The 25,945-nt window shown below is 36.5% G+C and overlaps 1 long non-coding RNA gene across 1 annotated transcript in view; it reads left to right on the forward strand.

Moving 5' to 3' along the window:
• Nucleotides 1-25,945, forward strand: part of LOC144579166 (uncharacterized) — a 57,738-nt gene that overhangs the window by 18,488 nt on the left and 13,305 nt on the right. Inside the window, exon 6 of the long non-coding RNA XR_013526101.1 lies at nucleotides 9,528-9,574. This is a non-coding gene — a long non-coding RNA (uncharacterized LOC144579166). The remainder of the gene's footprint in view (nucleotides 1-9,527; nucleotides 9,575-25,945) is intronic.

A 25,945-nucleotide genomic window follows, 5' to 3' on the forward strand; every position in this document is an offset into this window, starting at 1 on the left:
CATCACAGGGTCATCCTCTCTTATCGTGTCATATCACATCATGATTGACATAGACACACAACTTGAGTATCTAGAAGTAATTAGGAAGTAAGCCTTCACAGCAGTCTCACTGGTGCTTACAGAAAAATGAAATAGAGAAGATAGACCTTTCCATGTTTTGTTGTCTACCACCAAAGATACGATGACCCCTGTTGGATGTTGTACATATAAAATATATCTATATCTCAATGAAAAACGAAGCATATATACAAGACAGGCATTTTTTTCCCTTCATTTCTCTGACTATGGTGAGGCAGTGCCCATCTGCATTTATTATTGTTGTTGGTAAGATCTAATTTTTGCAACCAGGTATGAATCTAAAGATGAAATGAGCTATTAGGAATTTGCAATGTGACAGTCAAACTAACACAATTTAAGGAGAGTTGGACTGGGCTGTTGAGTGATTATTTTTATAGTCTCCTTACCATAAAATTAATCCAACCTGCCATCTTAGGTTTCTGTTGCCTGGTAAACCTGGAGTATAAATTCATATGCACAAAAGTATTTAGTAGCACTAAATACTTCCAACTTTAATCTTGGGTTGATTATGAACTCTTGAATCCTGAAAATAAGTCCTTAAACTCTCTCTACCTTTTCTCCTGCATCCTTAAGTCTTTTTCACATTAGAAGCTAGTAAATAGGAAAATTAATTTGAATAAATTAATTATGAAATACAGAAAATTAATGAACATAGTTTATATTATTCAAATAGTTCTTTTTTGTTGTACCCCAGTAATATCCAGGAAACCTCCACTCACAATAATGAGATCTGGGCGTGTTTCCTCTTCTGTCATGACTCTGAAGCTTTTACTATTGAAGACACATGTTGTCTTTCAAAAATGTGGAAATCATCATCTATGTGCCTTTTTGGGAAGTGCAAGGAGTGTTGGATAGAAGTTTTAGTGCTGTAATGAACAGAATGAACTTCAGTGAACACTTTGGATCTAGTGAACCTTTGTTTAGTGACCTTAGTGATCTCAGCCTTCTTGTTCGGTAGCCTTTCTGCTCATTTTATTCTATATATTTCTAAGCAAATGGTTCTCTTCATTATGCTTCTCTCTTATTCTCTGTCAAAATTTCCTCTTCTAGCCGTGCTTGACAGCTTAATGTACCATTCTTCTCAAATGATTTAGTAGAAATCAAAATCTTAAACTCAGAAATGAAGTAATGATCATTGGCTAAGTGAGGGATGTAATGGAAAAAAAAATAAACTTGGTTAACCCTAAAATTATAACTATGGTCATATTGCCTCTTCTATTATTATGTAAATTTAGCCATGGTCTATAACATTACTCTAAAGTACTGACATTGCTATCATTTAATATGCTTTATCACATCCTTACTGGTTGAATTGTTTTGACATGCTACTGTGAAAAAGGCTTTAGCATTTAAGTTGATCATAAGTTTAACATAGATGTGTCATCATTGCTCAAAATGCTAATGCAAATCTAGGTTACACTCATGAAAGTATTGTGTTGATCAAATGTAGTAAAGTTACCTCTGTTCTCTGCTGATTGTACTACACCTGGAGTGTTGAATTTACTTCTAGATAATATCTTTAAGAGTGTGTATTGGACCCGTTTCAGTTGGCTAAGAAACAAAAGATCAAATTTATACATGTACTAGTATAAAAAGATGTACAGCTTGCTTAACTTTAAGGATGTTATGGAGTTTACTAAAAGGGATCAAAGGTACCTAGAGAAGAAGGTTTTCTGATGCAGTAAGAGTGAGGTGGAAATGAGGTTGAGCTGGTCTTAGAAGAAGGTGAGAATGAGGTTAGAATGAACTTGGAGTATGCTGCAGGTGAGTTTGAGCTGAGATAGAGTGAGCTTAGAGCAAATTTAGGATGTCACTGGGGTGGGAAGAAGCCATAAATTCGTCTGGAGAGGCCCAAGAAACACTCTGAAGATTGCATAGATTTCTATATTTTAATCAGTATAGGGCACAGGCCGTGCTAGTAAGTTTAACAAGCTGCCTCAAGATACAGTTAACCTGACAACAAACAGTTAATTATAGCAGACTGAAACAGAACTTTTCTACTATGTTTATTATATTCAGTCATCTGAACATTTTCTATACCTGATCCTCAGTAACTGATCACATACGGAGAGGAAGTTGAACAGGATGATAAAGAGTCAAAAGGTATCTAAGATATCATCACACAAATTGGGGATTTGTCTTAGAAAAACAGGAAAATTGGGAGGCCACTGCTGTTACCTAATAAATGAAGGAAGGGGCATAACATGAAACAGTGGGCTTGGTCTTTGTTACATCAGACAGCAGAGTTAGCAGGGGCACATGGAGCACTGAGGGCTGTGCAGTGATGGTATGAGCACGCTTATAACCAGGGTAGTTCCCATTTCCACAAGTGCACAAGAAGAGGCTGGTGGAACCTTCCTGGAATGGGAAAAGCCCTCGGGGGTGTCTAACGTCTTTCCGATGACCGTCCGTGGTTCTGAGTGGCTTTAATCTTTTCAATTATTTTAGTGCCAAGATTTTTTTTTTAAGAGATCCATGAATTTTCTTCTTGAGAAGAAACACAGGCAATAAAGAAATTAACTATTGGCTCTAAAGCATCTAGCATATACTCCCTTTCTCTTGTCATTGTCTTCTCTTGACTCTTCAGGAAAGCACATTGGAAAAAATTGAATAATGAAATAGGATGTGCTATCTAATATAGTATTGAAGCATTTCTGTTTGAAGAGAAATATCTAGTGATCCAACCTGGTGAAGAAAGATTTACAGAATAACTAACAAAGACATTTTTATTGAATATTCTCATATGATGCCCTCCAAACTCTTGTTGATCACTTTCTTTGTATTTCTGTTTTTTTTTGCTGATGTTTAAAAAGCAGTTTGAGACTCTGGCCGCTAGGCCAGGAACGCTCTTTTTTACTGGCAGAATATTCCTCTATTGGCAGGATCCACAGTCAATTGCTCTGATGTTCTTTGGCGTTGCATTTCATGTCTGTCATAGTTCATTCAAAGATAAGCTGACTTGATTGAGTAGTTGGTCGCAAACATTTTTGGCTTTAATGCTCCATCAATTCTCTTTAAAAATGAAGTCCTAGGCCAATCTCATCTCTCAAGGGACACTTGCAGATGACTTGTTTAGGATCAAAAGGCAACATAATTTCCTGATGTCCATATGCTTTCTCTGGAACCTCTTTCATTATCCTCAAAACTGGTATTTCTTATAAGTGAATAACAGACAACCATTTGGAAAATGTCTAAATTTCAGAAGTATTTCCTCTAAGAGTTCCTGCAAGTGGGAGTCAAGAGGTGTGGACTGGTTTGTTAAGAACTCCAGAAAGTGGGTTCTAGAACAGAAAAACACTTACAAAATTACCTTTTCAAAAAGGCCAAAGACTGAATTTATAGTTCACCATTTTGACCCCGTGATAACAGTAAGTAGGGATTTATAGAGTAGCAATTACTCTGAGTTTTCAGTATTTGGTCTTAGTATGATTCATGTCTTTTATCCCAACAAATTTTGTTTATTTTATTTATTTATTATTGTTAGTATTTTTGAGATGGAGTCTCACCCTGTTATCCAGGCTGGAGTGCAGTGGCAAGATCTCTGCTCACTGCAACTTCCACCTTCTGGGTTCAAATGATTCTTCTGCCTCAGCCTCCCGACTCAATGGGATTACAGGTATGCACCACCACACCTGGCTAATTTTTGTATTTTTAATAGAGATGGGGTTTCACCATGTTGGACAGGATGGTCTCGAACTCCTGCTTTCAAGTGATCTGCCTGCACTGGGGAGTACAGGCTTGAGCCACCATGCCTTGCCTATTTCTTTGTTTTTTGATATAATGTCTCATGCTGTCACCTAGGTTAGAGTGCAGTGGTACAATCATAGCTCAACCTCTTGGGCCCAAGCAATCCTCCTATATCAGCCTCCTGAGTAGCTGGGACAACAGGTGTGCACCGTCACGCCCAGATAATGTAAACATTTTATTCTTTTTTGTAAAGACGGGGTCTCTCTGTGTTGCCTAGGCTTGTCTCAAACTCTTGAGCTCAAGCAGTCCTTCTACTCTGGCCTCTCAAAATGCTTGGATTACAGGTGTGAGCCACCACACCCAGTTTATAAAATTTGCAATCATTTTATGACAAAGAAATGTAAGAATGTAGGTAAGTTAGCGATGTGGTCGATTATAGCATAGATTTATTGAAACTAAGGCTTTAAAAACTGACAAAGAATTATCCCACTGATATCTTTGAATTCCATCCAGCGTCCTATATGCTATAGGCCTCTCTTTAGGGGCAAGCATAAAAGGCAGATAAAAATTCTTCTGTTGTCTATGTTAATTTTTCAATTAGGATTAGTCAGCTGGAGAAGAGAATATCAAGATTGGGTAACAGGAGAGGTCTGAGAGCCAAAATCTGTGCTTTCTTGTGGAGATCTCAATGGAACACACTAGTACTTAGATAATGAACTTATTTCTGCAGAATGTCCTAGTCTCTTTCTTCCTCTTATCTCCAAATGATCTCTTTTTACTTTTTGGGAAAATAATGTTTGGACTAGCTTTGTATATAGTCCTGATAGGAAGAAAGAAAAAATGATGGAATTAGCTAATTAGAAAAATGTTTAAGAATACCACATAAACCTTGCAACAATGCTTTCATTTACATAATGCATAAAGATGAAGGATGACAATGAAGATTCATAGTGAAGCTCCAGTGTTAGGAGAAAACCAGTCTTCTATCTTTTAAAAGAAAATTAAACAAAGCAATTGGAGTTCTCTGAAAGGCTTGGAAGAGAAAATAGAACAAAGAGAGCAATCTGTTAGATACCTGTTCTTATCATTTATCATTTTTCTAGTCTTAACTAAACCTTTTGCTTTCCAGGGTTGGGAGAATTCCAGACATCATTTAAAAAAAATAAATATGTCCTGTATGTTGCCTTTACCAGGAAGCAAGTCACTGAACTGAAATAGCAAGCTAATCACAGTGATTCAATTTAGATAGTATTTTTAGAAAGGGGAAGGCACTGTGTGGGGACTTTATGTACATCATCTAAAGTATTTATCCCAATAAACCTAAGTTTGATAGTATATCTTATTTTATGGACAAAGAAATTGAGTCTGGATAAATTGCCTAAGCTCATGTAGTTAGTGAATACCAGAGCTGGAATTTGACCCCATTTGACCTAAATCTGGCTCTAAAATCTAGCTCTTTTCAGTGTCTCTGTTCTCTTTCTAGTGGACGGAATAAATTGTTCTCTGTCTCAGCAAGTTCTATTGAGAATTGCCTTTGTTGTTGTTTAGTTTGAATTTGAAAGAACTTCCTGACACCTGCATCTCCTTCTCAGAGATATACACCATTGCAGAAATAATTTAAAAGGTTGGTTTAAATGCATGAAAAGTAGGCGTTACTTTCATATAGCCAATTGTCTACTGAGCATCACCAGTTGGATATTTCACAAAGTCAAAAACTAAGTAAAATTTCTCTGTACCCTGATATTTCTCTTTTATTTTTTCTCTATATCTATGAATGTCATAAAAATTCTACCAACCTGCCAAGCTCTACACCCAGATTTTTATGTTAAATTTATATTCTTTTAACTTTCTCTCATCTGTCTCTTCTTTCTATTTCTTATTTCTACAACTAGTGCTTTATTTCAAGGCCTGAACCTTTTCTTACCTGATTATTTCAATGCTGTTTCTCTGGCCTCCCTATTGATAGTCTTATGCCTTCTCCATCCAAACTCTCCAGTGCCACCAGAGGATGCTTTTTAAAAATAAGTCATGTGATGTATTATTCTCCTGTTCAAAACCCTCCAAAGCTCTAAACTTTTTAACATGGTGCATCTGGCCATTCATGGCCTCATCTTGCTTGCTAGTTCCAGGTTTCCATTGCATTATACCTTTGTGGTATCCTATTCTGAAGGCAGCCACACCTAATTAAAATCTCCAAATTTGTATGTATTTCCTTTTTTGTGATAGATCTCATTCTTGTATGTTTTCCCCATTCCTCCCATATGTTTACATTGTAGGAAATACCTTCTTGTCTTTCAAAATTCAGCTTAAGAATAAATTCCTTTTTAAAGCCATTCTGAACTGTCTCTATAGACTGACAGATATCTGTATCTCCAATCAAGTGTTCTCTTTCTTGCCACCTTTCTGTATTCAGATGTCTATTTTTGTTTTCTTTCTTTCTTTTTTTTTTTTTAGATAGGGTCTTGCTCTGTTGCCCAGGCTGGAGTGCAGTGGCACCGTCTCAGCTCACTGCAACTTCTCCTTCCTGGGTTCAAATGTTTCTCATGTCGCAGCCTCCTGAGTAGCTGAGACTACAGGTGTGCACTACCCAACTACCACACCCAACTAAATTTTTCAATTTTAGTAGAGATGAGGTTTCACCATGTTGGCAAAGCTGATCTTGAACTCCTGGCCTCAAGTGATCTGCCCACCTTGGCCTCCCTAAGTGCTGGGATTACATGCATGAGCCTCTGTGCCTGGCTACAGATGTCTATTATTGCAAGCATAACATTTATTTTTTTTTCACTTTTCTTTCTTCTTTGACTACATTATAAGTTTCTGACTAATGACATAAGGAATGATGAGGTTTATTTATTTATGTTTAATAATGAAGTCTTATTTCTCTTGGCAATACTAGCATCTAGAGCATGGCCCATAAGTCATGTCTCAGAAAATTTTGGTTAAACTAACAAATTGAGGATGAAAGCAAAATCTCCAATCTAAAGACTCCAAAAGACATCAGATTGGTAATGATTTAGGGGAATAGATTAATAATGAGTTGGCTAGTTTGAATCTTCCATATGTTATATTTGTTATCAAGAAGCTGTATCTGTAGGAGAATCTGTAAGTGAATTTACTGTACAGAACATAGTCCGAAGTTCCCTTTCCAAGTATCTGTACACGAATTGCCATTTCTATATGACTGTCCTTAAATGTGGGTCTATAAGAAAATTCTTCAGATTAAAATTCTTTAGCCAAAAATAACAGGTTCCTTCCTAACAAAGTGGATAAGTTACATTACCTTAAAAAAGCCTGGTTCTGATTAATGTAGTGATAAAGCATAACATATTTTCTCATCTTCATTATGAAATTGTATAATATGAACCAGTGTAATGGAAAGAAGTTCAGAAAATTAGGTATAATTTATTAAGTACAAATAAAGCAAAAAATTTTAGAAAAATCTAGCAGCATCTTAAACCTGGTGAGCTGAATTGTCTGTTATGTGTTTGCATGTTCATAATTCATTTTCACAAATCTCTGTATTTAGCTCATTTGAAAATCATCTAAGAGTTGCAGCTGTTGCCTAAGTCATAAGTATTTCAATATTCTGAGATAATAAGAAGCATCTTAGATTCCAGTGAACAAAAACATAATCAACTTGTATATAAACTTAATTGCTTAAGGGCAGTGTAGTAATTGAGAAAGTATGGTCATTGTAACCTAGGTTTCTGAGAAATTACAAATGTTTTTTCTTTCTTTGATTCTTGCCAGACCACTCTGATTCGAGTGTCCCTCTGACAGTTCACTTTTGGATGATGTTTGTTTTGCTTTAAATTTTTTTTTTTTTTTTTGAGCCAGGATCTCGTTCTGTCTCCCAGGCTGGCATGCAGTGGCATAGTCATGGCTCACTGCAGCCTCTACTTCCCAGGCTCAAGCAATCCTCTCACCTCAGCCCCTTAGTAGCTGGGACCACAGATGCATGCCACCGTGTCTGGCTAAGTTTTAAACTTTTTGCAGAGGTGAGGTCTTTCTGTGTTGCCCAAGGTGGCCTTGAACTCCTGAGCTCAAGCTGTCATCTCACTTTGACCTTTCAAAGTGCTGGGATTCCAGGTGTAAGCCACCGTGTTTGGCTAAATCCATTTTTATATGATTGGCATAAACAATATGTAGAGTTAAAAATGACGATTTTTAACCTGGGGAAAATAGGTCAAATAAAAGCAGAGAAAAACCGTTATTTTTCATAGTTTTTCCAGATGTGGGATTTAGGCATGGAATACCAAAGATTGAAATAACTGTACATCTGTGGTAAAAGATGCTAAGTTCTGATATAAAGTCACATGTGACTTTATAAAGGTAGACAAGTTGTTTTAATTTGGAAACTGTTCTCAGGCATTGTTAGAATCACATTTATTCAGTTTAGTCTTTCAAATTATATTGAACCCAATCTACATTTGCTAGTATTTATGAATGAGGGTGACAATGCTCTACTCCTTTCTAGTTTGTGTTTCTTTGTTTCACATATTCCTAGGTTAAATAGTATAACTCTTTTTAACTTGTTTCTTTTCTTCTACTTTCTGTTCCTTTTATCACTTACTCAATCCAATCACATACTGACCATGTTTTGAACCCCTCAATGAGCTGCCTGTGACCAGAACACCTATGCCATGTCTTTAAGAAAGAAAACTCTGCTCCTGAAAAATCTCTTCTCCCACTTCTGCCTTTCTTTCTCATGCTCCACTCTCACCTATCTTCTCTGAAGTTGTAAATGTTAGCAATTATTGAGTAGATGTGCGCCAGTTCCTGTGATAGTCACTGAATGTGTATTATTACACTGATTCTCACAACCACCTTATGAAGTAGAGTCAGTTACCTCACATTCCACCCAGGAGGAAACAGAGTCCAGAGTAACTTGCCTAAGTTTAGAGCTAGTAAGCGGAAGAGCCGTGAATAGAATCTAGTTGCGTCTAACTCCATGTCCATTTTCTTTTATTGCCTCCTAATTATCTCTTCTGTAGATTCTGAGTTAATTTACAGGTTTGGAAAGTTTTGGAAATTGTAGCAATGAGCTTGTTATGAGGGTTTTTTACGGATATGACATCTCTAATGTTGTTTTGGCTTTCAAAGAGATTACTTTTTAAAATAAATTTGTAGAAAAGTGGGGCACGTGAATGTAAGAGTAACTTTTAAAATTGAATTGGATGCATATATTTTCATAATTAAAAAAATAATTGGAACATAAAATATTTTGACAGCGTTTAGGATTTTTTTGAAAGAGCAGTAGATCCTTTAATAAAGGAACTATTTAATAAAGACCTTTACAAGTTTAACAAATGCAGAGCTCTGTGTCTCAGCCTGACTAGAATGTCAGCCATCTGTACTCAGAGTTTGAATGATGGGGCTGTCATTTAGGTTGGTATTTGAAATCAAACTATTGCTGTGGATTTCTAAATTACAAAGTGAAGAGAACATGGTTAATTTATTAGGAAGACATGGAAATTATCTTCAAATTCTTCCATCTAAATGTCCTTATTTAGAAGTCATGAAGTGTTTGTCCTGCTTTTGAGTGATACTAGGCCACTTCTTCTACAGATCCAAAAGTGAATTAATGATTTCCCCTTTTTAATTAATCAATGTTTCCTCAAATTTCATTGAGTTTTTAACACTGTACTTGATAATATGGAGAATATAAAAATACTTTAAAATATGTTTCTTGACCATAAGAAATCTATATTCTAGTTGGGGTTGAAGTAGTTGTTGAAATAAGTATGTGTTAATTTCAACAGATTCTTAAAAAGCAAGAAGAAGAGAACCTCAAAAGTGAACTCCACAAGTGAGTTTTCTCTTTATTTTGTGGAAAATTTTGTTGAGGTATATTTTTATTTGATTATGCCCTCAAACAGAAATTAAAAACTGATGTGAAGACAATGATTCCAGCTCTGTGTGATATTAACTTATCAAATAGTCTGTGTTGCAATAAAATATAGACTTGAATAGGAATATTTTTCCATTGAAAATGTCATTTAACATTCTTAGTGTTACTGAAATATTGAGGTGTGTTGGGAGTAGTGGTGGTATATATTGATCAAGGAAACACAAATAAGACTTAGAGGTTAGAGTATGGAGAAATACATGCAAGAAACATCTCAAAATTATGTTTTTACAGAACATGAACAACATCTAACCTTTCATTTTAAAACCGTGTAGACTTATGATTAGAATCAGATCTTGAATTTTTCATCTTCTCCATAAATTCTAAGTAAAACCATATAAGTCTGGTGGTTGTCTTATCGGTTGATAGTAGATATTAGACAAAGTATTTATGTATGGTTGTTATGGTGAAGGGATGAAAAGGAGAACTGTATATCATTTTCCAGTGTAGAAAAAGATCTGGATCACAAAGTCTTGGTGTGTGATTAATATTAATATATCATACTGCCCACTCCCATTATTCTGGCATGTCTCATGGGGTCAATAAATGTTTCAGATATCTTATAAGCCGGATATTTTCAATCTAATAAGGTCTTCATTATATTGCCCACATAACTTGAGGAGATAAGAACTAAGGCAAAGTACTTTCTTATATTGGTGAAATATATATTGGCAATTATAATTTTCTACTCAGCTAGTCAAGTTCAGGTAGGTGTTTGGATGCAACTTTGAAGTGTTTCTGTAAAAAATTAAAATTCTTGTACTTAATTTTCAGTGAAACTATATTTTGTTTCATATATATGTTAGCTTTGTGCTAGGAAATAGAACAAACTTGACCTTTTTCATGCCCTTGGAATAGAGAGAGGATTGCATGTGACATCTTGATTTTTGCTGACTTGGTAAATATTTCTTCCTGAAATGTGGTGATCAGTTCCTGATTTGCTACATGCATGCTCATAAAAGGTCAGTTTGTTAGGCAAATTGTGAAATATGCCAGTCTTATTTTTGATTACTGATAAATTAATTTATGGGGACACTAGGTAGTCTGAAGCAAAAACTAGATTGTTTTTCTTTGGCTGATCCAATTGCTATTTTTCCTATGGAAATGTGTTATATGACAATGACAATTTCCAAGTTATATGTTATAATTTGGGAATTTATTTCTCACAAGGTCACTAGCTTTTAGGATATTATGTAAACATAGGAGAAAGACCATAATATATAACAAAAACAATTTATAGTATTTTGTAGAATAGTAATTACAGAGTAAAATTGGGTTAATCCATTTTCATGGTAGAAAGAAATAATTAAGATAATCTTTGATGTAGGTAGTTAAACTAAATTTGTTAATCAGTTTCTCTAATCCTGCTTCTATCTTTATTTTTTTAAATATCATAACTGGTACTTGTTTGCTTCCTTTCCTTTCTCTTAATATTGTCACTAAACAAGTCAATCAGAAATCAATTTCTTTTATCTCTTTTGTAACATTTCTCAAATCTTTCTCTTACTGTTTGATTTCTTTGCTATCAATCAAATCTAGGCCTTTACTTCCTCATGCTTATTTAATTGCTTTGATCTCTGAAATAGTTTCTTTCTCACTAACATTGTTCCCCTCTAGGTCATATTCTGAATGGTCACTAGATTAATCTTTCAAATGTACAGTTTTCATTGTCTTCCTTTGTGGATGCAAATATTCCTGTATACGAATTTATAATAGCAATTTGCACCTTTATCATAAAGACACACTTCCTTTTCCTGGTGTACGTGGTGCTCCACCATTGTCCTCCATTCTCCATTCCAGTCTTCTTCATTTTAGTCTTCTCCTGGACTCTGTGCTATAGCCAGAATAATTTAGCGGTCATCACATTTCATCTTGTGATCCACTGTCCATCCCTACCCCTCCAATTTGTATTGGCTTAATTTAATTTTATCAAAATGTAAGGTCCAGCTCAAGTCCTACTTCCTTGAAGAGAAAACTGATAAGAATCCTGAAATGCATTTGCATCATCTCCAAACTTTCATAGCACTAATAACTATAGTACTTTATGGACATTTGGGGTTGCATGTGTTTGTATGTGTATGTACTTATGTTTGTATATGTATAGTATATATGTATACATACATACACACACACAAATACACACACTCAAACATATGGGAGGGGATACCTGGGTTTGAGGTCAGGCTTCCTGGATTTTCATTCCAGTTTTGTGGTTTACAAGCCTTTTAATCTTGGATAAATTACCTAACCTTCTGGAACTTCAGTTATTTAATCTATAAAGTGGGATAACAAAGAATACCTACCTGTATTCGTTTCCAGGGGCTGTCACAACAAGATACCAAAAACCTGATGGCTTAAAACAACAAAAAGTTTTTTCTCAGAGTTCCAGGTTATAGAATTCTGAAATCAAGGCTTCAGCAGGCCATGCTCTCTCTGAAGTCTCTGTGAGATGATCCTTCCTTGCCTCTTCCTAGCTTCTGATGGGCTTCATGGTGTTTTGGCTCGTAGATGTATTACTTTCATCTATGTCTTCATCTTCACATGTCATTTTTCCTGGGAGTCTGTGTGTTTCTGTTTTCTTGTGAGGATGTCAGTCATAGGATTAGGGCTCATCCTAATCCAGTGTAACCTCATATTCTCTAATACATCTGCAAGGACCATATTTCTAAATAAGGTCATCACATTCAGAGGTTCAAGGTGGGCATGAATTTTTTAAGAAACACCGTTAGACTCAGTATACTACCTCAGAGTTTTTAAAAAGGATTGTTGAGATAATTCATGTAAAGTGCTGATTAAAGCACTTTGATACATGGTAAGTGCATATGTATATATTAGATACTGATATGATCACTACTTCTGTTATTTGACAAATTTTCTTGATATCTTCAAGGGATCTTTCATATACTTTGATGGTTTAGCCATTTGGTCAGGATTGTTCAAGATTTTTTAAAAACTAAAAGCTCATAAATATTTTATAAACAGGAAACCATTCTCTATAAAAGATAATAGATACCATGATTTTGAGAGCTTCTCTTTTGTCATGAAATAGTTACTTATGTCGAAAATGACTTGCAGAGAATCCTTTGGAATTCTCTTGCTTGATTTTTTACATTTAATATAATTTATTTTTATTTTTAATTATTTATAAATACATAATAGTTGATTGAAAACTAACTAATGTAACTCCTTTGGCAACCCTTGACTGAGCACATGTAAATATATATGTAAAGGTTAAGGAAAAGGATAAGATACCACTGAAGGATATTGTTTAGAGATGTGAATAAGCTTAATTATTCAATTTTTATGCTTTGTCCTTCCTTATCAAGGAGAATAACTTTAAAATGGACAAGTATAGAATAGGTAAACATAATTAAGAAAAAATGAAAGCTCAAGCCAGATAACTGTGGGCACCTTGATCTTTTAAATGAAGGCTCTTCCTCAGATTCAAATAAATACTTTTTGTATAGATGTTTTATGAAGGTGAAGTACAGAGGTGGGAAAATAACCACTTGCTAATTTTAAAGAACTGCAGAATTTGGGAGAGGTGTTATAGAGAAGAAGTCCTTGCAAATTCCTGGCATAATAAATGATATTTACTCTACTGTTTTTAAATGGTCATCAACTTGGGCTTATATAAGTTGACACCTCTTTGGAGCAAGTTTTAGAAAAGATTATTAACTGACTGTGGAATTTACCAAGACTAACTCATGCAGAGATAAGTCATTTCCCTCCTAGATGTGGAACAGTCTGGGTATTTCAATATCAGTAGAGCATTTGACAAAATTTCTCATGATTTTTTTTATTTTTTATTGCGTTTTAGGTTTGGGGGTACATGTGCAGAACATGCAAGACAGTTGCATAGGTACACACATGGCAGTGTGCTTTGCTTCCTTTCTCCCCTTCACCCATATTTGGCATTTCTCCCCAGGCTATCCCTCCCCAGCACCCCCTCCCGCTGGCCCTCCCCTTTGCCTCCCAATAGTCCCGAGTGTTCAGTACTCCCCTCCCTGTGTCCATGTGTTCTCATTGTTCATCACCCGCCTATGAGTGAAAATATGCGGTATTTCATTTTCTGTTCTTGTGTCAGTTAGCTGAGAATGATGTTTTCCAGATTCATCCATGTCCCTACAAACAACATCATTTCTGATTGCTGCATAATATTCCATGGTGTATATGTGCCACATTTTTCCAATCCAGTCTATTATCAATGGGCATTTGGGTTGATTCCAGGTCTTTGCTATTGTAAACAGTGCTGCAATGAACATTCATGTGCATGTGTCCTTATAGTAGAACGATTTATAGTCTTTTGGATATATACCCAGTAATGGGATTGCTGGGTCAATTGGAATTTCTATTTCTAAAGCCTTGAGGAATCGCCACACTGTCTTCCATAATGGTTGAACTAATTTACATTCCCACCAACAGTGTAAAAGTGTTCCTTTTTCTCCACATCCTCTCCAGCATCTGTTGTCTCCAGATTTATTAATGATCGCCATTCTAACTGGCGTGAGATGGTATCTCAACGTGGTTTTGATTTGCATCTCTCTGATGACCAGTGATGATGAGCATTTTTTCATATGTTTGTTGGCCTCATGTATGTCTTCTTTTGTGAAGTGTCTTTTCATATCCTTTGCCCGTTTTTGAATGGGCTTGTTTGTTTTTTTCCTGTAAATCTGTTTGTGTTCTTTGTAAATTCTGGATATCAGCCCTTTGTCAGATGGGTAAACTGCAAAAATTTTTTCCCATTCTGTTTTTTGCCAATTCACTCTAGTGACTGTTTCTTTTGCCGTGCAGAAGCTGTGGAGTTTCATTAGGTCCCATTTGTCTATTTTGGCTTTTGTTGCCAATGCTTTTGGTGTTTTGTTCATGAAGTCCTTGCCTACTCCTATGTCCTGGATAGTTTTGCCTAGATTTTCTTCTAGGGTTTTTATGGTGCCAGGTCTTTCTTATGTTTAAGTCTTTAATCCATCTGGAGTTAATTTTAGTGTAAGGTGTCAGGAAGGGGTCCAGTTTCTGCTTTCTGTACATGACTAGCCAGTTTTCCCAACACCATCTGTTAAACAGGGAATCCTTTCCCCATTGCTTGTTTTTGTCAGGTTTATCAAAGATTGTATGGTTGTAGATATGTTATGTTGTGTCCGATGCCTCTGTTTTGTTCCATTGGTCTATATCTCTGTTTTGGTACCAGTACCATGCTGTTTTGATTACTGTAGCCTTGTAGTATAGTTTGAAACCCGGCAGTGTGATGCCCCCCGCTGTGTTCTTTTTGCTTGGAATTGACTTGGCTATGTGGGCTCTCTTTTGGTTCCATATGAAGTTCATGGTGGTGTTTTCCAGTTCTGTGAAGAAAGTCAATGGTAGCTTGATGGAGATAGCATTGATTCTGTAAATTACTTTGGGCAGTATAGCCATTTTCACGATATTAATTCTTCCTAACCATGAACATGGAATGTTTCTTCATCTGTTTGTGTGCTTTCTTATTTCATTGAGCAGTGGTTTGTAGTTTTCCTTGAAGAGGTCCCTTACGTTCCTTGTGAGTTGTGTTTCTAGGTATTTTATTCTTTTTGTAGCAATTGTGAATGGCAGTTCATTCTTGATTTGGCTTTCTTTAAGTCTGTTATTAGTGTATAGAAATACTTGTGAATTTTGCACATTGATTTTATATCCTGAGACTTTGCTGAAGTTGCTTATCAGTTTCAGGAGTTTTTGGGCTGAGGCGATGGGGTCTTCTAGCTATACTACCATGTCGTCTGCAAATAGAGACAATTTGGCTTCCACCTTTCCTATTTGAGTACCCTTTATTTCTTTTTCTTGCCTGATTGCTCTGGCTAGAACTTCCAGTACTATATTGAATAGGAGTGGTGAAAGAGGGCATCCTTGTCTAGTGCTGGATTTCAAAGGGAATGCTTCCAGTTTTTGCCCATTCAGTATGATATTGGCTGTTGGTTTGTCATAAATAGCTTTTATTACTTTGAGATACGTTCCATTGACACCGAGTTTATTGAGGGTTTTTAGCATAAAGGGCTGTTGAATTTTGTCAAATGCCTTCTCTGCATCAATTGAGATAATCATGTGGTTTTTGTTTTTGGTTCTGTTTATGTGGTGAATTACGTTTATGGACTTGCGTATGTTGAACCAGCCTTGCATCCCCGGGATGAATCCTACTTGATCACGATGAATAAGTTTTTTGATTTGCTGTCACAGTCGGCTTGCCAATATTTTATTGAAGATTTTTGCATCTATTTTCATCATGGATATTGGCCTGAAGTTTTATTTTCTTGTTGGGTCTCTGCCAGGTTTTGGTATCAGGTTAATATTGGTCTCGTAAAATGATTTGGGAAGGATTTCCTCTTTTTGGATTATTTGGAATAGTTTCAGAAGGAATGGTACCAGCTCCTTTTATTGTGTCTGGTAGTATTCGGCTGTGAACCTGTCTGGACCTGGGCTTTTTTTATGTGGTAGGCTCTTAATTGCTGCCTCGACTTCTGACCTTGTTATTGGTCTATTCATAGTTTCAGTTTCTTCCTGGTTTAGGCTTGGGAGGACACAGGAGTCCAGGAATTTATCCATTTCTTCCAGGTTTACTAGTTTATGTGCATAGAGTTGTTTGTAATATTCTCTGATGATGGTTTGAATTTCTGTGGAATCTGTGGTGATTTCCCGTTCATCATTTTTTATTGCATCTATTTGGTTGTTCTTTCTTTTCTTTTTAATCAATCTGGCTAGTGGTCTGTCTATTTTGTTGATCTTTTCAAAAAACCAGCTCTTGGATTTATTGATTTTTTTGAAGGGTTTTTCGTGTCTCTATCTCCTTCAGTTCAACTGTGATCTTAGTTATTTCTTGTCTTCTGCTGGGTTTTGAGTTTTCTTTATCTTTCTCCTCCACCTCTTTCAATTTTGACATTAGGGTTTCGATTTTGGATCTTTCCACTCTTCTCATGTGGGCACTTATAGCTATATATTTTCCTCTGGAGACTGCTTTAAATGTGTCCCAGAGATTCTGGCATGTTGTGTCTTCGTTGTCATTGGTTTCGAAGAACTTCTTTATTTCTGCCTTCATTTCATTGTTTATCCAGTCAACATTCAAGAGCCAGTTGTTCAGTTTCCATGAAGCTGTGCGGTTCTGGGTTGGTTTCTGAATTCTGAGTTCTAACTTGATTGCACTATGGTCTGAGAGACTGTTTGTTATGATTTCAGTTGTTTTGCATTTGCTGAGGAGTGATTTACTTCCAATTATGTGGTCAATTTTAGAGTAGGTATGATGTGGTGCTGAGAAGAATGTATATTCTGTGTATTTGGGGTGGAGAGTTCTGTAAATGTCTATCAGGTTTGCTTGCTCCAGGTCTGAGTTCAAGCCCTGGATATCCTTGTTGATTTTCTGTCTGGTTGATCTGTCTAATATTGACAGTGGAGTGTTAAAGTCTCCCACTATTATTGTGTGGGAGTCTAAGTCTCTTTGTAAGTCATTATGAACTTGCCTTATGTATCTGGGTGCTCCTGTATTGGGTCCATGTATGTTTAGGATCGTTAGCTCTTCTTGTTGTATCGATCATTTTACCATTATGTAATGGCCTTCTTTGTCTCTTTTGATCTTTGTTGCTTTAAAGTCTATTTTATCAGAGATGAGAATTGCAACTCCTGCTTTTTTTTTGCTCTCCATTTGCTTGGTAAATCTTCCTCCATCCCTTTATTTTGAGCCTTTGTGTATCCTTGCATGTGAGATGGGTTTCCTGGATACAGCACACTGATGGGTTTTGGATTTTTATCCAATTTGCCAGTCTGTGTCTTTTGATTGGTGCATTTAGTCCATTTACATTTAGGGTTAATATTGTTATGTGTGAATTTGATACTGCCATTTTGATGCTAAGTGGCTGTTTTGCCTGTTGGTTGTTGTAGATTCTTCATTATGTTGATGCTCTTTAACATTTACTGTGATTTTGGAATGGCTGGTACTGGTTGTTCCTTTCTATATGTAGTGCCTCTTTCAGGAGCTCTTGTAAAGCAGGCCTGGTGGTGACAAACTCTGAGTACTTGCTTGTTCACAAAGGATTTTATTTTTCCTTCACTTCTGAAGCTCAGTTTGGCTGGATATGAAATTCTGGGTTGAAAGTTCTTTTCTTAAAGATGTTGAATATTGGCCCCCACCCTCTTCTGGCTTGTAGTGTTTTTGCCAAGAGATCTGCTGTGAGTCTGATGGGCTTCCTTTTGTGGGTGACCCAACCTTTCTCTCTGGCTGCCCTTAGTATTTTCTTTTTTATTTCAACCTTGTTGAATCTGACTACTATGTGCTTTGGGGTTGCTCTTCTTGTGGAATATGTTTGTGGTGTTCTCTGTATTTCCTGCAATTGAGTGTTGGCCTGTCTTGCTAGGTGGGGGAAATTTTCCTGGATAATGTCCTGAAGAGTATTTTCCAGCTTGGATTCATTCTCTTCGTCACATTCTGGTACACCTATGAAACATAGGTTAGGTCTCATCACATGGTCCCACATTTCTTGGAGACTTTGTTCATTCCTTTTTGCGCTTTTTTCTCTGATCTTGGTTTCTTGTTTTATTTCATTGAGTTGATCTTCGACTTCTGATATTCTTTCTTGTGCTTGGTGAATTCAGCTGTTGAAACTTGTGCATGCTTTGCAAAGTTCTCGTATTGTGTTTTTCAGCTCTTTTTATTCATTCATATTCCTCTCTAAGTTATCCATTCTTGTTATCATTTCATCGAATCTTCTTTCAAGGTTCTTAGTTTCTTTGCATTGATTTAATACATGTTCTTTTACCTCACAAAAGTTTCTCAATATCCATCTTCTGAAGTCTAATTCTGTCATTTCGTCACAGTCATTCTCCGTCCAGATTTGTTCCCTTCTGGTGAGGAGTTTTGTTCCTTTCTAGGAGGCAAGGTATTCTGGTTTCGGGTGTTTTCCTCCTTTTTGTGCTGGTTTCCTCCCATCTTTGTGGATTTATCCACCTGTCGTCTCCGTAGTTGCTGACTTTTCGATTGGGTCTCTGAGTGGACACCCAGATTGTTGATGATGAAGTATTTCTGTTACTTAGTTTTCCTTCTACCAGTCTAGCTCCTCCACTGTACGACTGCTGAGGTCCACTCCAGGCCCAGCTTGTCTGGGGTGCACCTATAGCAGCTGTGGAACAGTGAGGGATGCTACCAGTTTCTTTTTCTGCTATCTTTGTCCCAGAATGATGCCTGCCAAATGTCAGTCTTATGGATATAGAGGGGTCCGGGAGCTGCTTCAGGAGACAGTCTGTACTTTATAGGAGCTCAAGTGCTGAGCTGTGAGCTCTGTTGGTCATTCAGGGCTGTTAGGCTGCTATGTTTAATTCTGCTGCAGCAGAACTCATAAAAAAACCCTTTTTTTCTCAGATGCTCTGTCTTGGGGAGGGTTGGGGTTTTCTTTGTGAGTGTCCGTTGTGCTGTCCTGCCCAGCTAGGAGGCAGTCTAGTCACTATTCGCCTGCCGAGGCTCTGCCCTGCTGGTGTGAGGTTCGCCCTGTTTCTGCAGGCTCTGCCCTGCTGCTGCAGTCTCCACTCTGCTGCCATGGGCTACGCCCTGCAGCGGAGTCTTTCTGTTGTAGCGGGTTTCCTCGGCAATGGCAGGCTGCATCAGCAATGGGCGTGTACCTCAGTAGGGGCGGATTGCCTCTGTAATGGCGGACGCCCCTCCCCCACGGAGCTGCACCGTCCTGGGTTCAGCTATCTCCTCAGGGAACCTCTCCACCTGGAGTGTTTGGAATCACCGTTTTGTTTGTCCCACTGTGCTACCCCAAACGCTGTTTCTCTGAAATTTCCTGGCCTGGCTCACTGTCCAAGTTTCATTCTGTCTCAAGTTCAGCCCTCTCAAGTCTCAGATTGCCAGTTCAACAGGACACCTGGACCAGTGTGCTTTGTGCAGAGCTCTGTGTAGCGCCGCTGCGCTACAGTGCCAGCCAAAGCCTCTGCCTGGCATCCCGCATCTTTTTTATATCTGGGAATTTCCTTGTTCTGTGGGCAACAAAGATCTGTCTGGAAATTCGGCCCTGACTCACCCTCTCCACGCATTCACCGAGAGCTTCAATCCTGGGTTGTTCTCACCGCACCATCTTGAGTCCCCTCCATGATGTTCTTAATAACGTGGATAGTACTGTGGGAATGACAAGATCACATTTTGGTAAATTTATAGCTGGCAGCATGATTCCATCCAAAGAATTTCAAATACAAATAAAACCCAAGAAAGAAAAGAGTAAGTGAGGCTTCACCTTTCAAAATTATCATAATATGGACTTTTGGTCAAGATGGCAGCGTGTGTTAATGCCGTAATGCATTCTGTGCTCCAAACACATGGGTAAACTGTGACAAGAGAAAATCATAAAATGCATTACTGGACTAAAAAAAAAAACAAAGCAAAAATGTTAATTAAAGAAAAAAAGAATCTCCATTGATTGAAACAGAAGATCTCATAAGAATGGGATACAGACCCCAAGAGAGGGTTCTTGGGTCTCTTGTAAGAAAGAATTCAGCGTGAGTCCATAGAGTAACGTGAAAGAAAGTTTATTAAGAAAGTAGAGGAATAAAAGAATGGCTGTTCCATAGACAGAGCAGCACTGAGGGTGTCTAGTTGCTCATTTTTATCGTTATTTCTTGGTGCTGTGCTAAACAAGAAATGGATTATTCATGCCTTCCCTTTTTAGACCATATAGGGTAACTTCCTGATGTTGTCATGGCATTTGTAAACTGTCATGGTGCTGGTAGGAATGTAGCAGTGAAGAAGGCTAGAGGTCACTCTTGATGCCACCTTGGTTTTGATGGCTTTTAGCTGCTTCTTTACTGCAACCTGTTTTATCAGTGAGGTCTTTATGACCTGTATCTTGTGCTGACTTCTGTCTCATCCTGTAAGTTAGAATGCTTAACCATCTGGGAATGCAGCTCAGTGGGTCTCAGCCTTGTTTACCAGCTCCTATTGAAGATGGAGTTGCTCTGGTTTACACACCTCTGGCAAAGAGAACTAGAATATGATAAATGTAGCCATGCCACACATCTTCTGGCTTAGGACCTCAAGCAGAAAGTTGTGGGATTTTTGGCCCTTGAGGGAGAAAGGAGAATAAAAATGCTCCATGGGGATGAGGCCCTGAAGAAGACTTCTTGTTTAAATCTAGAGAGTGTAAGGAGGGTTATGAAAGCAGGCTGGGAGGTGGTAAACAAACAAGCCAAAAACTGCCACTCTTTGGGAACTGGATGTGTCTAAGTTAATTCTGGGTGCCATATCAAAATACTGTAGACTGGGTGGCTTATAAACAACAGAAATGTATTTCTCACAGTTTTGGAGGCTGGAAGTCTGAGATTAGGGTGCCAGCATGGTTGGGTTCTGGTGAGAGCTCTCTTCTGTGATACAGACTGATGACTTCTCCATGTTTCTTCACATAGCAGAAAGAGAAAGGTAGCTCTAATAAGGGCACAAATCCCATTTATGACCTAATCACCTGCCAAGGGCCTCACTTCCTAATCCCATCCTATTGGGGTTAGAATTTTAAAAACTAAATTTTGGGGAGACATGAACATTCAGTGCATAACAGGATGTAAGCAAGCAGCTGAACTAGAATAAAGGAAGATCCCACATAGTTTCCCATCTGACACTAAACTAAGCTGTGTCCTGGTGGCTCACTAACTGTGTGTGCAATTTTAACATCACAATGGGAAAGAGCCCCAAAATTTTGTTAGAAGATCTGAGGGTCCTGAGGGTTTGAAAAGTGGTGACTTCAAATCCTCTCAATGTGGAGGGGGAACTTAGAAAAAGATGGAAAGAGAAAATAATATTAACAAAACAAAATAGTCAGGATGTGCAAACTAAAATTCCAAAACATATGAATGAATGTAATGCTCTGAAAGCTCATCAACACTCAGAAGAATTTTATTCCTAAAGACACTCTTCTTTTAGAACTGTAGTACAATGGATTTTAAATAAGTTTATTTAGGATGCTTCAAGACAATTTTTATTAAAAAGCATGAGATTATAAAATATATAAACAAAGAAAACAAGGACAGATGCTTATGAAAAAGGGAACTAAAAAAAATGAAAAAACCATGACATTGAAATATTTTTAAACACAACATATTAAATGAACTATACATGGTGAGGGAGTTTGCGGACCAGAGGCAATGCTGAGAAATTCACTCAAATGAGCACACAGAGAGGCAAAGCATGCATATGAGTAGTTAGAAGACACAGAAGACAGACAAAGGAGCTTTAGAGGAGAATGGCAAGTCCTGCGAAACATCAATATTTCAAGCAAAAATCTACAGATTTCCAGACCAAAATCCATGAGTCCTGAGACTGACAGAATGAATAAATCTACAACTTGACAGATTATTGTGAAACTATAGAATGTTAGTAACAAAAAGAAACTCTTAAAAGAATCCTGAAAGACAAGATACATTTGCTTCAAGTGAATGCCACTTAGCTGGACAGCTGACTTCTCAACACCAGTAGCTACTAGAAAAAGCAGAGTGGCGGCTTCAAAGTGCTGCATAACTTGGAGTTCAGCCTAGAACTTGATTTTCAGCTATATTGTCATTCAGGAATTTTTTTCAGACCTATAACAATTGAGAGTTCAAACTTTTATTAAAACTACTTTAGGAGAAAAATGTTGTTAGCACAACAATTAATACATAAAATTTATATTGACTATAAAATAACCCTTCAGAAGATAAGTATAAAATAGTGGATAGGAATTAAAGGAGAAAAGAGAATAACTTCACTGAGTAGTTAAACTGTTGTTGGATCTGTGACATGTTTAGGATGAGGTGAACATTTAGAATAATCTTTGCTTTGTAATAACAATTTGTACTTACATATGAGTGCTAACAATTTGAGGACAATTACTACCTCACATGTATTAGTATGGCTACTATTAAAAATAATGCTGGTGAGGATTTGGAGAAATTGGAACTCTTTTATACTGTCATTGGGAAGGTAAAATGGTACAACTACTATGGAAAACAGTATGGTGGTTCCTTAAATAAATAGAATGACCAGCAATTTTACTTCTGGGTATATACCTCAAAGAATCAACAGCAGAGTTTCAAGGTATTTGTATTCCTATATTCATAGCAGTATTATTTATAATAGCTAAAAGGTAGAAGCAACACAAGGGTCTATCAACAGACGAATGGATAAGCAAAATGTGAAATATACATAACAATGGAACATTGTTCAGCCTTTACAAGGAAGAAAATTTGGATGCATGCTGTAAATGGATGAACCAACCTTGAGGACATTATGCTAAGTGAAATAAACCAGTCACAAAAAGACAGTATAGTATGACTCCATTTATGTGAGGTGTGTATAGTAGTCAAATTCATAAAGGCAGAAAATAGAATGATAGTTGTCATGGGCTAGGGGGAAGGGCAAATAGAAAGTTACTGTTGAATGGTCATAGAGTTTCAGTTTTACAAGACGAAAAGAGTTCTAAAAATGGATGGTAGTGGTGGTTGTACAATAATATGAATGTACTTAATACCACTGAATTGTACACCTAAAAATAGTTTAAGATGAGAATTTTATGGTATGTGTAGTTTACCACAATAAAAATTGGAAAAAGTTAAAGATAATTACTGAAAGAATAGATACATAATTTGTAGCATGCTACCAACAAAGGGATCATATGATGCATTTATGAATTCCAGTAGGGGAAATAAAAAGGGCAAATAAAGGTTGATAAACAGAAGATAAATTAGGATGGCATTGCAGAAGTCAGAGAGGTAAATATCAACACATTAAAATACAGAGATTATCAGATATGATTTCAAAATATTCTGTGTAACACTAACAAAAGACCTAAAACAAAACCACACAGAAAGTTTGAACCTAAAATGAGTTCCTTTAGGAATGAGGAAAGAATATTTTGGGAAGAATGAGTTAAAATAAAACTGTTGTGACAAAACTAATATCAGACAAAATAAAATTTAAGGCAAAAATCATGTATAGGAATAAAAAAGGATGCTACATCTTACTAAAAACATCCACCAAAAATATAAAACAATTGTTTTTCAACAATTATTTGTTTAATGTCTACTATATGCTGAGTATCACTCCGAACACTAGGGAGAAAAAGTGAACAGAGCCAAAAATTTCTGCCCTCATGGATAGAAGGGCAAGGTAAATTTGAAAAAATTAAGAGTCAGAGTGGGACGTTTCGTTATGCTCCTCTAAAATTGGGAGGTAACCCAATAAACAATTTAGAAGGATTGAGAATGTTTGAAAAAGAAAGCACAAGCTTAATCTAAACTACATTTAAAATTCTATAACCCATATGTACAGAATTCTTTCCATGTGTCTGCAGAACAAAGAGCTAAATAACTGGAACTAAATCCAAGAAAAGTTTTGAAGGTTTTTATTGAAACAAATATGAAGTGTTAAGGAAGAAGTTTACTCAGTCTGATTAAGTGGAATACAAAGATATAACGTTGTCATGTACAGGGTCACATAATGAGATTTTCACTTAATTAACCTATAAATTCAGTGCAGTTTCTGTCTAAATCTCAATAGGAATTTTGCTGGACAAACTAATCCTCAAAAGTGCATTGAAGAGCAAAAAGCCAAGTATGATTAAGGCAATTTTGAAGGAGAGGAACATGATGAAGGTTCTTTTCTATCAAGGCTAATTATAAAATAAAGCAATTACACAGTGTGATAAAAGTGTGGTTTTAGTTCAAGAATTAAATAGAATAATGGAACATAATAGAGAGTCCTCAAATGAACCACTGAAATATGAAAATATGACAAATGACAGAAGTAACATTATTAAGTCAACAGGGAAAGACTGAAGTAGTTAATAAATGATACAGGGACAAAGCTCAGCTTTATGGATGAAAATAATACATGGTTTATATCCCATATACACAAGGCTATGTCCCAAGAAGATTAAAAACATAAATGTGAAAACCATAATTTTATGTTTTTCAGGAAAATAAAGATAACTTTTACCCACAGAAGGGAAAACTATTTATACTAGAAACAGTAGACACAAACAATAAAGGATAATATTCATAAATTCAACTGCATTAGCACTAAAAATGTCTGTGTGACTATAAATAAAGTAATAAGACAGAATTTGAGGAGGTTTGAACGATTTGTGTCAGAATATACAAAGTAAAAATTTTAAAAACTAAAATAGACTGGAAACTCAAGAGGGGAAAAAAAAGACGAATCGTGTAGACAGGCAGTTCACAGACAAATAGCATTGAAATAACAGGGACCATAAGCAAAAGCACTCAGCTGTGTTGGTAATTATGGAAATGCAAATAAAACCACAATCAACTATAATTCCCACCAGATTGGCAAAAGTATAAAGTCTTCTACTAAGTGTGGTCAAGAAAGTGAAGCCATGGGGGCTAACGTACACCACTGGAATGTATATCGATTGATTCGATCCCTTTGGTGTGCTAATTGTTGAAGATGCCACTTTCCTACAGCCAAGTAACTTCATGTCTTGGTTTATACTCTAGAGAAACTTTCCCATGTGTCTCAAGTATACAAATTTCATTGCAGCATGCTTTTGGTTGTTGCTGTGGTTATTCAGTGGTTAAAATGAATTAACTGGAGCCATATTTATCAACCCTGACACGCTTTGGAAGTTAAGTAAAGGAAGTTGCAGACAGTGATACATATATACATACATGTATATATATTTATATTTATACACACGTATGGAGAGAGAATATCATGTATATGAACTTTAAAAGCTGTTAAATATTCTATAGATATAAACATACATACATATGAGTAAAACTGTAACATGCAGAGGAATGATTCAGAGTAAATATGGTGGTTACTTCTGGGGAGAGAGGGAAGGAGACAGGATTTAGGAAGGTCGCACAAAGTGATTCAACAGCATTTGTGAAGATTTTCATGGTTGTTTTGCTTTGATGTGCTTTGCTTAAAGCAAACACAGAAAACATGAATATTATTAAAGTTAGTTGGTATATGAATATTTTTATCATTTTAGGCTTTCTGTATGTTTCAAATATTTCACAATAAAAATATATTATAAATTTATAACATGGACCTAAAATACAATGGGGAACAAAGCAGTTTCATACTAAATTTCACAAGTAGACCCAAGAAACTAGATGACATTAGAGTTTATATAAAAAGTGTCATGGAGTTTAGCTTACTACAAAAGTCTTGAGACTAAAACTTATATAAATGCAGTTAACTCATTTGAAGATAAATTAGGAGTCAAAAAAAAAAAAAAAGAATGCCCTTGTCCAAATTGAAGTGAAAGGGTTAAT

This window comes from Callithrix jacchus, chromosome 14 (assembly GCF_049354715.1).
Source record: "Callithrix jacchus isolate 240 chromosome 14, calJac240_pri, whole genome shotgun sequence".
In the NCBI taxonomy this organism is placed as follows: Eukaryota; Metazoa; Chordata; class Mammalia; order Primates; family Cebidae; genus Callithrix; species Callithrix jacchus.